Genomic DNA, 13712 nt, shown 5'->3' with positions numbered 1-13712 from the left:
TTTATTTTTTTCTTTCAGGAATTGTAGGATTTAGAAATCATCTGGGCATGGGTGACTCATGCCTGTAATCAATTTTTCAATTTTAAGAATATTTCCTTATACATAATGAGCTATTTTTTGGATAGACTTAACATGAAAAAAATTATTTATGATCCAGATTCACATAGCCTGGAGTCATTTACATGGTATTTTTAAATTATATTTGTATTATCATTAATAGTTATGGAATTACCATTCCATGGATCAGTTTATGAATACAATACATCTTGATTGATGATATTTGTTAAACAATTCTCTATATGAAGCCAACCTTCAGGATTTGGAAATTTCCTCTCCTGTCGTCATCTTGATTATTGATAAGCTATCAATGTTCCCAGATTTGAGATTTTCAGACACAAGGTATTCACCCTGCCTTTGCATCCATCTACTAAGGTGAGTTCTAAGTGACGCTCTTTATTCTGAGAGGTTCAGAAGAATTTTTTTTTATGGATTGTGTGGAAGGCCCTGTTAGAGAGACAAATAACTGTGAATATTGCACCTCTCCTGGCCACAGTATGTGGTACCAGACCAAACTCCATCAGTGGACAGAGCCAAGTGGTGACCCAGGCCAGATCTACCCACCTCAGTTTGCTTGGCCTTGTAACTGTGAGCAATAAATAGTCTGAGAGGATGTCATTCCAAGAGCAAATGGAAAACCCTGATCAATGGCCAAGGTAATAGCACAGGAAAGAATAAATATCAGATTAGAGACCAGAAAGGCTCAGACAGAGCTTCAAATGGCTTGCACCAGAAGCCATGTATTGACTTGCTTGCTGTAAACAGAAAGAACACTGTTTTCACTCGGCCATCATGAGAAATGTTTGGGTTTGAAAACTTCTCTGCACTCTCCTCTGACCAGCTAACCATATTTATTTAGTCATCCCCATAGATAATCAAATTTCTTATAGGACTGGATGTCATTTTAGTGAATTTGCCAGTGATTTTCATCTTCTTCCTCTTCTTTTTGCATTAGAACACTAATGGATATAGATCACAGGGCAGGAGTAGGGAGGACAAGGAAATCTTTCTCCTGAGAAATCTGAAACCAAAAGATCAGCTTGGGCCTGGAGTTACTGAGTGGTCATCAGATGTATGCAAAAAACAGGTGCTTGACTTGTTCAAGAAAAAAAAATCATAGTGAATAATATTAGCTCTGTTGGAATCTTTCTTTGTCACTAGGACACATTTTCCTGGGTGGCTTTGGTTTAGTTCCCATACCCTAGGAGAGTTACTGTGTTTTCACGGTCATGGATTCCTTAGTTTAGGGAAAAGAAAGAAGAAAGTTATGATCAAGGAAAACAACAAGCCCAGTGCCACTTCCTACTAAGAGAAATGAGAGGAATAGATAAGTGCTTCAGCCTAAGGTGGAAATGACAGGCACTGAGGTCTGCTGCTGTGCTCAGTAAAGGGTGCAAACAAGCAGCCACAGTCCCCACCCAGCACTGTGTTCAGCCTCACAAGTCACTGACTCTCTGTCCTCCAAGTCAGGGGGAGCCCAACGCCCTCAGCCCACAAGCACTGCAGTGACCTACGAGCTCTCTAGGCTGATGACAGCTGGTTGAACCATCCAGGGGGCTTTCAGTACCCAGAAACATGGCCCAAATCTTGGCTTTAAGTGTTAGTGGCTTCCCAATAAGAAGAGAGATGTCAGGGGCTGGGAGTTTGGCCTAGTGGTAGAGTGCTTGCCTAGTATGCACGAAGACCCGGGTTCAATTCCACGGTACCACATACATAGAAAAAAGCCAGAAATGGTGCTGAGGCTCAGGTGCAGAGCTCTAAGTCCAAGGACAGTGCTCAGGCCCTGAGCTCAAGCCCACGACTGGCAAAAAAAAGAGAGATGTCATAATCTGAAGACATCTAGTCTGAGAACCTTAGGAGGAGAAAGCTGATAGGGAGCCCCACCAGGGGCTCTCGGCCTTTGTAGGTACCCAGAGGACATTGAGTGGAAGTGCTTGTTAAATGGCGTGCTAAAAGGAAAAATTCATTACAGCACCAACAGGCCATTACGGAACTTTTAGCCTTGCCAAATTGATGGGCCATAATAAATGATGATTTCTTGTTCAATTCAATTAAGAGATATTTAGTAAATAAGGACCACATGCCAGCCTTAAGCTCAATGTGGAGACAGAAGAGAAGCAGCAGAAGCCCCCCTCTGTGTTGTTCACTGTTCTCAGAATGGACACAGGACACTGTGATGTCCACGTCCAGACAAAGCTTGTATGAAGGATCAGGAATCCCCAAGGAGGGAATCATGGTGGAACAGGAGAGGAAATGCATCTGACTTGGGAAGCTGGATGTATGGAGGTGAGTCAGAGGTTTAGTATTTGCCCTAGGAAAGAAAAGGGCAATGACAGCATTCAAGACAGGCTCAGTAGTATGTGACCTGGGTGAAGGCCAGTGGGATATGGTTCCCATTAGACTAGAAAGCTTGGATCTGGCCAGTAGGATCAATGGATAGATAGATAGATAGATTCTGTACAGATGTGAAAGTATACATGTATATATACATATACATATATATATATATATAGTACCAGTAGAGATAGATAGAGATAAATAGGTAGATAGATAGAACGATAGATAGATCCATGATGTTCTTATTTATGAAAATAACAAATCTTTCTGCAGGAGAAAAATCTCTCAATAACCTAATCACATAAATCAGTGATTTTTAATAGGTCTTGAACTTATTAAGACATCATTTCCCAACATTTCAAGCAAAATGATTCACCAAAGAAACAATTTCCACTGCATCCAGAATTGTTCATCTTACCCTTGCCATAAATTATTGTAGCAGGGAACTCCCTGGGGAGAAGAGCCAGGAGTAGCTTCTGTTAAAATAATACCATGCTTTAGGCTCATGGACCTCTGGACTGTATTGCTTTTTCATGCTGAGATGTCATAAAGAATTCTCACTAGAAATTAGTACAATTTTTGTTACTTTCAACACTTACACACTACCAGATATGGCTTATTTAGAATGCTCCTTTATATCAAGTGTCTGTTTTGGATTTTGGTTGCCATTGCTTCTTCACTTATTCATTTAAATTTTTACATTGTCTTTTTTCTATGTTTCTGTATTACACGTGCCTTTCCTCTCTTCTGTTCCTCCTTAGCGTTATTTTATTTTGTGTCAATACTAGTGCTTAGACTCCAGGGCTGGATGTTGCCCCTTAGCTTTTCCATTTAAGGTTATCAGTCTACCACTTATGCTACAGCTCCACTTCCAGTTTTTTTTTGCTGGTTGATTGGAAATAAGAGTCTTAAGAACTTTTCTACTTGGTTTGCCTTCAAACCAAGGTCCTCAGATCTCCTCCTGCATAGCGAGGATTACAGGCATGAGCTACTGGCTCATGAGCGCTCATGGTAAGGAAAACAAGCTTCAACCTCTACTCTTTTCTTATTTCTGGATCCTTTTCTCTCCTGTCTCTCTCTTCCCATCCCCTTCCTCTCAACATTCCTACCTTGATTTCTCGTTCTCCCTCTTCTTTCTCTCATACCTTTTCTTTTCCCTCTTGTAGCTTGTTATTTTCCCATCCCCCCTCCCTCTCTCTCTCCCTCTCTCCCTCCCACCTTCCCTCCCTCTCTGCCAGTGAGGTGTTATCTACATTCACTATGCCAACTACATACTTCCAGTCATGGGACCCCACCACAATAAAAATGCATAGTATTTTCACCCCCAAAGTCTTCCCTCAGCAATGACTAAGCAGATGTGTTACAATGACTCATAGCTTTGGCTAGTCGTGTGCTAGAATCCTGCAGTCTATGCCTTTGTCTTCCTCCTTCCGCACAGCAACAACTTTAGATTTCTCTATCTGTGGATTCTCAACAATCCATCAGCCTCCACTTCTACTGGGTGGGTTGTTAGCATAGACTGGGTCACTGGGTGGAGTAATGATACTCAATTTACATGACTATGAATACAGCTACTAGTAACATTACGTGCAGGCCTTTGTGTGGCTGAGCACCTTGGTTCCCCTTCCTTCAGGGGATCCCCACTTTCCACTTTTAGTCTATCTGCCTCAACTCTGTGTCCCCCATAAATGTTTGTTGAATAGCCCCTGGTACTGGGACTTGACCTCAGAACCTTGCCCCTGCTTAGCCTGTTTATTTAAATGGTCTCTCTTGCTAGAGTCACTCCTTTGAGTGACAGCTTTGTGCTGTTTTGGGGACTGATCTCCTGAACTTTTCTTTTTTTTTCTATGAAAATTTCTTTAATTTGATCCTTTTGGAAATACACTTTCTCATTTTTATTTTCACAATACAAAAATGTTCAATGTCTACTAATGATCTATTGGAAGCAGACGATAGGGAGGAGGTTCTGAGCATGCAGTTGTCACTGGTGCTCACATCCAAGTCAGGGTTCACCATGATCTGCCTCTCCCCACCCCCTCCTCTCTCTCTCTCTCTCTCTCTCTCTCTCTCTCTCTCTCTCTCTCTCTCTCTCTCTCTCTCTCTCTCTCTTCTCTCTCTCTCTCTCTCTCTCTCTCTCTCTCTCTCTCTCTCTCTCTCTCTCTCACACACACACACACACACACACATTGCGTACACACATGCACACAGAAACATCAAGCAAGGATGAGCAATGAAGAAACTCTGCAGAGCGAGCCAAGCACCCACTTATAACAGCATTAGATTTTTCTCTGGGCCACTTCACAAAAGCTGGCATGGCAGGAGAGTGTAATGGCCCACGCCGGCTCCCCCAGGGATCCACCCTGCATCATTCCCACAGGAAACAAGCCTGACTGATGTTTTCAAGCAGCTGTGGTGGGAAGCTGTGGCCTCCAGGAGCCATGCCCTTGACCTCTGACTGCCCCACAGACTGGGACAGGCAGTAGAGAGCTCAAGCCTGAACCTGAGGCCAAGACACCAGATGTGGGCTCTGTTTTCATACAGACCAGCAGGAAAGCTTTCCAGGTGCAGAAAATAATTAACAGGTTAGTATAGTAACTCCGATGCTCACAACAGCCCACAGCTGTGATGTGTGTCCATAGTTAGTTTAGATTAAAAAGGAGAAAGAAAGAAAGGAAAAAAAAAGCAGCAGCCACCAAAGTAAAAACTGGAAACCCTCATGGTTTTGCCCCTCCCACACCATGCTTTTGTAACACAATGCAGTGTGGTTTCCCAGCATGCTCCTCAGGTCTTGGTTAGCTGGTGTCAGGAACTTCGAAGAGCTTGGCCAGGCTGACCATACGGCTCCCTAACAAAAGAAGCTCTTCCTTCATCCTTTTCAATTTCTTGGCCTTCTTGCATCCCTCCTTCTTGCTCCATCTCCCAAGCTGGCTTCTCCTGCATTGTAATCTTCTTTCCCACTGTGCTGGTAGCCGAGAAGCTGTTGGTGCAGAAGTCATGGTTCTGTCACTTATGAGACGAGGTTTTCGTGTCCAGCTTCTTCTGCTCCACTTCTTGCCAACTGTCTTCTTTCCATTTTCTCTTGGTCTACTTGTCTTCCCATTTCTTCCCAACATTCTCAGCATAGTTTTGGATCCATAGCTTTCTGCATATTTGCTGGTATTCATATCAATCTTAACTAAGTCAGGCTGGCTGAGAGATGCGAAGGCCAATGTGCCATCAATCCAGGATTTGTGAATGTTACCAAAGGCACTGAAAAGCTGGTAAAGGTCACTGGTTTTCCACACCTTAGGAAATGTCACATAGAGTCATGGTCACATTTAGACTGCAAGTCTGGCCCTTCCAGGTTTAGATCAGGGGGTCTAGGATCCCCATGAGAGATAGCTTGTTTAAAAAAAGCTCGGTGAGTTTTGATTTGGCAGACACATGAATTTTTGGTGGACCAAGAAAAGAACCCGGATGTTCATGTGGGGCTGAAGCGCAGTCAGGTGATAGAAACATCACAGAGCTGCTCGCAAGCTTGGAAAACCTTCCGCACTTTCAACTTTAGGAAGGTTGAAAAGTGTCTCTTTTAACCACTTTTCCAATTCTGCAAGGGATGTGTTGTTAATGATTTCCTTAAAAGGCTGTGTGCTGGCCATCAATTTAGTATCCCAGAGCCTGGGAAAGACACACATCATCATCTCCTTAAAGCCATTCAAATGCGGAGGCAGAGGGCAGTAGAACTGGTGGACTGAGTGCATGATGTTCAGGAGCATATTGTGTCCCAGAATGAGTGATGGCATGAATGACTCTTGAGAATCCCACAGCGTCATTAAGTTCCTCCTGTTCTTTAGCATGTTTCTGCTGCTCCCTTCTCTTGCGTTCGCCCTCATTACTTTGCAGACAACTATGTACCGCTCCTTCTTTTCTGTTTCTCAAGTCTCAACATGAATGCTTTGGGGATACTTCCAGCTCAAAGTTTGATTAATTAGCTTTCTTTGGAACCCACTCCATGGCTCTAAATCCAAATTCTTGTTCTCTTCGCTTTGTAGTAAGTCTTCTATTTTCATTACAACTTGCTCAATAAGCTTCTTCTGATCTTCAGGAATCATCACAGGACACTGTGAAGTGTCGGGAGACATGTAGGCCAGTGCCCCCTCGCCATTAGCCTGAGAACGTTTTTCATCATATTGCTCTCTCAGCTATCATTCTTCCTGATTTAAATATGGAATTCCATTGAGAAAAACTTTATTAAAATCAAATCCTTGGCTTGCTAGGAAATCAGTGCTGGAGCTCTGACAAATGAATTTGACATCTGGTGAGGATCTACTGAAGGGTTTGGGAAAAACATAGAAGTTCAATGACTTTGTTATATATTTTGAATCTGTGTGGTCTGTGTACTTAAAAGTGCAAAGGCCAAACTGAAACGGCAAAAAGTCCATGGAATGCCTTTTAAGCTTCTGATATCTCTCTTTTGGAGTGTCAAAACCATAACTTAATGTGGTCACTGAGGGTCCATCACTGATTCCCCATTGATAGCAAAGAAATCTGCCTCCTCTATGGCCAGGTACACTTTATGAAGATTACTCTTCCTGTGGGGCCAGGTAGCTCATGAACTTTTCTGTCAGGACTGGCTTTGAACTGCAAACCTCTGGCTCTCAACTTCCTGATTACCTAGGATTACAAGTGTAAACACTAGCACCTGACTTGAATGTGCCTTTGAATACCATCACAATTGAATTGCCCAAGGAAGTATAATCTAATTTTAGCAACTATATCCTGTAATATATCCCTGTTATAATATGTAACTATATCCATGTTAGAATTTATTTTATAAACATATACATTCACTACTTGGGTTTATTTAATTTCCTTCTTATTTTTAATTGATACATAATAACTTCACGGATTTGAGTCTTGCGATGGGCTGTGATAAACTTTAGATACTATGTGATAATTAAATCAGTTGGTTTCGCTCCTTAAACATTTATCTTTACTTTAGGGTGAAATATTAACAATCCTTCCTATAGCTGCTCTAAAATATACACCCTCCTGTCAGCAGAACACCACTACTGTTGCTCCTATCTAATCATGACTTAATAGCCATTCATAAATCACGTCATAGTAGCTGCCTTTCCACTCTGTGAAATCAACTACTGTGCGTGTGTGCGTGCATGTGTGCTTGCGTGTGTGTGTGTGTGTGTGTGTGTGTGTGTGTGTGTGTGTGTGTGTGTGTGTGTGTTGTATATGCCAGCACTTGGGCTTGGATTCAGAACTTGGGTACTATCTTTTTAGTTCTTTTGCTCAGAGTTGGTACTCTACTACTTGTGCAATGGCTCCATTTTTTGGCTTTTTTGGTCCATAGTGGGAGATAAGTCTCATAGACTTTCCTGCCCAGGCTGGCTTTGAACCATCATCCTCAGATCTCAGCCTTCTGAGAGGTCAACTATTTTTATTCCACAAAATAGGAAGATTGTGTGGTATCAGACTTTCTATTCCTGGCTTCCTCATTTAACGTAGTGTCCTACTGGTTCATCTATGTGGTTCTAAGCAACAGCATTTCATTCTCTGGCTATATATCCAGATCACATGGTCATTCCAGTTGTGATTTTTTTTTAAAAAGTCCATGCTGCTTTCCACAACTTAGTAGTAACTAAACTAATATCTACTTGGTTTGTAAAGGTTCCCTTTTCTTAACCTTGTGACAGTTTACAACTCAGTTTCTCTCTCATTGATTGAATATTTTATTTCTGTAACAATTTTGATCTGTTTTTACAGCTTAGACCTTTGTTAGAATAGATAATTACAAATTTGAAATACCTTATCTGCAGCCTTACAGTTCAAATGCATTGAAAAGTTTTTAATCTTAATGACTAAGCCTGACCTAGCCTGAACTCACCAGGTGGTTGCAGATGGGGGAGGGTTTAATTTCTTGCATTCTACTACATTTCTGAAAACATAAAATATTGGTTGATATGCCCTTAATTTGTATTATTAAAAAATCCTTAATCATGGCTATAATGTTTTCTTAACTATTGAAAAGTAATGCCCAGTAAGGGAACTGCAAGCTAGATAGCACACTATAATGACATACCTGTTAGTTTAGTTGTGGCTATTTTATGCTGACTCCCTGCAAAGGCAGCACAGGCTGATATTTCATGACATTTGCAAACTTCCCCACCTGGAGAAATGAGAGCTGCTCTTTCTCAGCAATGTGCATTCTGTATTCAAATCACAATCCTTACCCTACCAAGCAACAAATGGAGTCCTCCTTTTTCTTTGGATATGTTCTGGTTTGAGCAGGGGCAGAGGGGGTGGGGAGGCAGGAGGGACTGAATCCCAATCTCTGCAGTGAGGCCTTCGGTTCAAGCAGAGCAGGTTTACACTGGCTTCTCTTTGACAAGGATTCATCAAAGTTTTGCAGGCCAATGAAATATTTATGACAGGAATTGTCTGGAAGCAGTCTGGGTGGGTGGGAGTATGTAGAAGAGTCAGTGCATTGTGGGTAGAAGAATTCATCCTAGGATTCGGGCCCTATAAAGTGTGGCAAGGTTGGGGAAGTGAAGTCTGAAAGGGAAGAAGACCAGTCCATCTGAGAACAGAAGTGTCTAGATGGGTGACATTCTGGAGGATCTCAGGGAACTCCTTCCTGGATATGGCTGCCATATTGAAGAAGTGTCAGTGAAGCCTCCAGAAATGGGCCTGCTGTCACTCTGGGCTGCCTCACCGAGAAGCACTGTATCCCTTGTGGAGGAACATAAGGGAGATGCAACCTGCCTGTGCCTCAATGTTATCTTTTACTGCACAAAGACCTTCAAAAGCAGTAATTCAGATTGTGTGTCCATCTGTGTCTAATTCAGAACCATAGAGGGTTAGGAGGAGTCCCAAGCTTGATGGATTTGGGACAGCCACAGCCCAGTACTTAGGATAGGACTCTAAAGTGCAAATTACTGTTTTATACATTCATTCCCTACATCATCTTCTGAAAACATGAAGGATGAATTTCTTGAAGGCTCAAAAGACATAACAGTCATATTATGTAGAATACAGTGATTGGCTTTGTGGTTCAAAGCCTAAGGGCTTCAAAAGCAAAAGATTTCTCAGGAAGTATTCTGAGTTCTATTTAACACACATTGGTAAAAAACTCTTATGCTGTCTTTTTCCTTCTCTTTAAGCACTTTGGGACTCTTTTCACTTGGTACCTCAGAGAATGGGGGAAACTCAAAGTCCTGGGAAGGGCTGGAAAGCTGGATTTGGAGTCAACAACATGGTGGATAGCAGATTCTGTGTATTTCAGGGCTGACCTGCATGTGGTTGCATATCTCTCTCCACCTGTGGTTTTTAGCTTTTTCATTAGCCTTTTAAAAAATCTAATATTTAATTTTTTGTTATCTTCAAGTAGTTGCCCAAAAGGATTTCACTTCATCATATCAGTTTACGAGTACAATGAATCTTGATCAGGGCCACCTCATCCATCATTTCCCCTCATCTCACCTAACACCACTCATCTTCTCAAGTCACCTGGCTCCATGTTGGCTACATCTCATGTGTAGAACCTGTCCGGTTCTGCACACCTTGCCCTGTTTTCTTTCCTTTCCCATCAAGCATTTAGGGATTGGTTTCTGCAACATGCACCTAGTAAAGGGATCACATGGCACCTGGAATGGTTACCTGAAGCTCGTTAGTCCTGGCAGAAGCCAGGATTTGGGGGCAGGGATCAAATGGGGGCGTGTTAGAAGTGGACTCCACGTAGGGGTGGTTTACAGCATGGGTGGCAAAAGTGCAGGAGCTAAAGCAGCTGTGGTGGTTTGCAAATTAGTTATATTAAACAACTAAGTGATTTGGTATATAATTAAATATATTAGAAATCAAGGGAACCAGATTTCTCACCACTAAAGTGAAGATTATAAACATAGAAAGAAAAGGCAAGAAGGAAGCCTGAGGTGGTAATTTTAAGTTGAAGTGATCAGAATGAATGCATAGGTTTAAAAAAACAAACACAGAGAGTCATGGAAATATTCCTAATATGCACATTCGAGTATATGCAAATACATAGAGATATATTTCCTATTGGTCAAGTGAAAGAGCCCAGAACCAGGATCCCAGGAGCACGGCTCACTTAGAAAGCCCGAATATGTAGGCCAGCTCTGAATCTATGCCTGCACACTTCAAGCCCACAAACAAGAAAGGTGGAGAAGTAAAAGATGGGTCTGAAAATCTTGTTGCAATAGAGAACAAGCCAAAACCCCATTAATTGTGGGAAGAAGTCACAGATGCCAGCTTGGAGGGGCTCCCACAAGTCAAAAGCAATTTGAGCATCATATGAATAACAATCATCTCAGGCCATCTAATGAAAAACAATTCAAGGATCAACACTGTGGTTAGGAAAATAAGTGGAGAGAAAAGGAAATGTTTACAGTCAGCAGAAAACTAAGTAATAAAGATAGGCATAGTTCATTGCTACATGGTTACTATAGAATATATATATGTACATATATAGGGTGGTTAATACAGAAAAGAATATTCTTTATCTGTTGGTTCAAATAAGGGATAGAACACTGATATAATTGGGGAGTGTGTCCCTCCAAATTTTAAATCAACTGCAGTCAGAAAAATGGTGATTTTTATTATATGTGTTATATATGTTATGTATATTACCTAAATATTACATTATATATTCATTGTTATAAAAGTATAACAACATATTATATATCTTACACATTCATATGTATATTAATATTATAAGAATTAATATACTAATATATAACATGTTTATAATTTATATATTATATAATATATGGCATATTATATATTAATATATAAACATATTGTATTAATATATTGTATATTATATAGCAATATATACCAATAAATATATATTGTTATATATAATATTAACAATAAATAGATAATGCAATATTTAAGTAATAAGTTAAATAACTTGTTCTATGTTTGACCAACAAGAAAGTAGCTTAACATTGCTTTGCCAATACCTCTCCAAATGTCAAAGATTCTCACAGACCTGAAACCAAATAATCTTCTAAAGTATTTCTACCATTCATTCTTTTTTTTTGCCAGTCCTAGGCTTGAGCTCAGGGCCTGAGGACTATCCTTGGACTTTCTTAAGGCTAGAGTTCTACCACTTGAGCCTGAGCACCATTTTTGGCTTTTTTTCTATGTATATGGTACCAAGGAATTGAACCCGGGTCTTTGTGCATGCTAGGCAAGCACTCTACCACTAGGCCAAACTCCCGGCCCCCATTCATTCTTATATTTTATATTACAACATGACCACATGGCTTTTAATTCACTGGATGTATCATATTCTTCCTGATATCCTTCAAAACCCATCTCAGACTTGACCAACTGAAGGAACTGTCCTTTTCTCCTTTGGGGTACTGTAAATGGAAGTTAGTACTTCATACGTGCTGATAATGTGCTAATCCCTGAGCTACAACCCCAGTCCCAGTTCCTGTTTTTGGCTGAGCCTCTCATGTGCACACACACACACACACACACACACACACACACACACACACACTTCACATGCTCTATTGACCGTAGTTCATTGTCACTGTTCATTATACATGAAGACCTTATGAAACCCAATGCACATGAATCATAGTGCCTTACCCACATAGCAAAGTACCTTATACACATTTTTTTACAAAATATGAACACGTTTTATTTATACTTAATAAACATTTATCTTAATTTATTTTTAAAGATTTTATTAACATTGATTTTTACATCCTAATGCAAATGTCATGTTTAACAAACAAGCATTCAGAAAAGGAATCTCTATATGCAATCACTGGCACATAGATTTTAAAACATAATTAAAATTAAGCTGAGGCTTTGTATGTCATAGATCTATATTAATCTATGTAATAAAACATTATGTCTATAGAGTATATAGCCCATCATTATGTCTATGTAGTTATGTTTGTATCTCCAAGACCATGTCCATAACCTTGGGGACCCAAGTATTGAGTCATTGCTTTTGTACTGTTTGGATCTAATATCCACATATTTAAGGATACCTTGCGCCTTTTGTTTCTTTGGTCTTAATTTCTCTCACTCAACATGATTCGCTCTAGTTTCATCCACTTCCCTGCAGATGCCATTATTTTATCTTGTTTGTTGGCTATGTAGAATTCCATTGTGTGTGTGTGTGTGTGTGTGTGTGTGTGTGTGTGTGTGTGTATTGTATCCATTCATCTGCAGTAGGGCATCTGGGTTGTTTCCATCGATTGGCTATTGTGAATAGTTGCACAGACATTATTGGCTATTGTGAATAGTTGCACAGACATTATGGTGCTCACACATATGCTGTCATAGTGCCATGCACATATGCAATTTCTTGGTAAACACATTGAGCATGATATCTTGCTAATATATCATGACATCTGGTACACACACGTTATGGTGCTTTCCACACATGGATGCTATGGTGCCTTCCATACACATACCATAGCTTCTTGCACATGTATACATGCTCACACACATGACCAGAAGACTTTATATGTCATTTGGAGACTTGTTTGACCTTATATCGATCTCTCCTGTCCTAAAAAAGCTCATTGTTTTCCTCATCCCTTTGGACAATGCCTGTTAAATGTATATGATACAGTAGACACACATGTATTTATTGACATACAAATATCCCTACTCTTTCCTGAGGAGAATTTTTAGAATGTTTATCAGGAGGATATATGTGCCACTCTCATCCCATTTTCCTTCTAGCAGAATGAATTTGGCTCATTTTCTCAAGCTATTCCAGGAACCAATTTAAGCAGATGAGAAGGCCTGAGCTAGCATTGCATTTGTGTCAGTGTGGTGGAATGATGGAGACGTGTTGTAAATTTCCCAGGAAGTGCACTCTAAGGAGCCTCAGTTGGTCTGTGTGACTGAGGTTGTCTTTCATCTGGAAGGCCAGCCCCTGAGGATGCATCCCTGTGCTTGAGAATGTTATGGTGCCGTTTTCTCTTCTGTTAAGAGTAGTTCAAGGCACGGTCCATATCCCAGGGCTGGAGGAGATCTACAAATTATCTTTGATCTTTGGGCCATGGTTTCCTGGCCTGGGTGGATTAAAGAATTAAAGTTAGACACTGGTGGCCCACCATTGCAATCCCAGCTACTTGGGAGGCTGAGCTTTGAGGATCATGGTTTGAAGCCAGCCCAGGCTTCAATTCCCTGAAGTTTTTATAGCCAACTAACCAGCAAGGAACTGGAAATGGAGGAATTAAAGACTCAAAATGAAAGCTTCTGTTGTTAGTTTTTATTTACTCTGAGTTGACTACATGTACACACAGTCATGTCCTCCGGTAACTCCTAGT

At 40.7% G+C, this 13712-nt stretch overlaps 1 long non-coding RNA gene and 1 pseudogene across 1 annotated transcript in view; one reads left to right on the top strand and one right to left on the bottom strand.

The window, feature by feature from the left end:
* The window catches only part of LOC150039450 (uncharacterized), a 46145-nt gene that overhangs the window by 12192 nt on the left and 20241 nt on the right, over positions 1–13712 (top strand). The gene's annotated exons all lie outside the window — the stretch shown is intronic.
* LOC150039451 (poly(A)-specific ribonuclease PARN-like) lies at positions 5187–12862 on the bottom strand (annotated as a pseudogene).

This window comes from Megascapheus bottae, unplaced genomic scaffold (assembly GCF_031878675.1).
Source record: "Megascapheus bottae isolate mThoBot1 unplaced genomic scaffold, mThoBot2.hap1 HAP1_SCAFFOLD_40, whole genome shotgun sequence".
Lineage (NCBI taxonomy): Eukaryota > Metazoa > Chordata > Mammalia > Rodentia > Geomyidae > Megascapheus > Megascapheus bottae.
The sequence above is the reverse complement of the archived record's forward strand: the minus strand, read 5'-3'. Positions and strand labels throughout refer to the sequence as shown.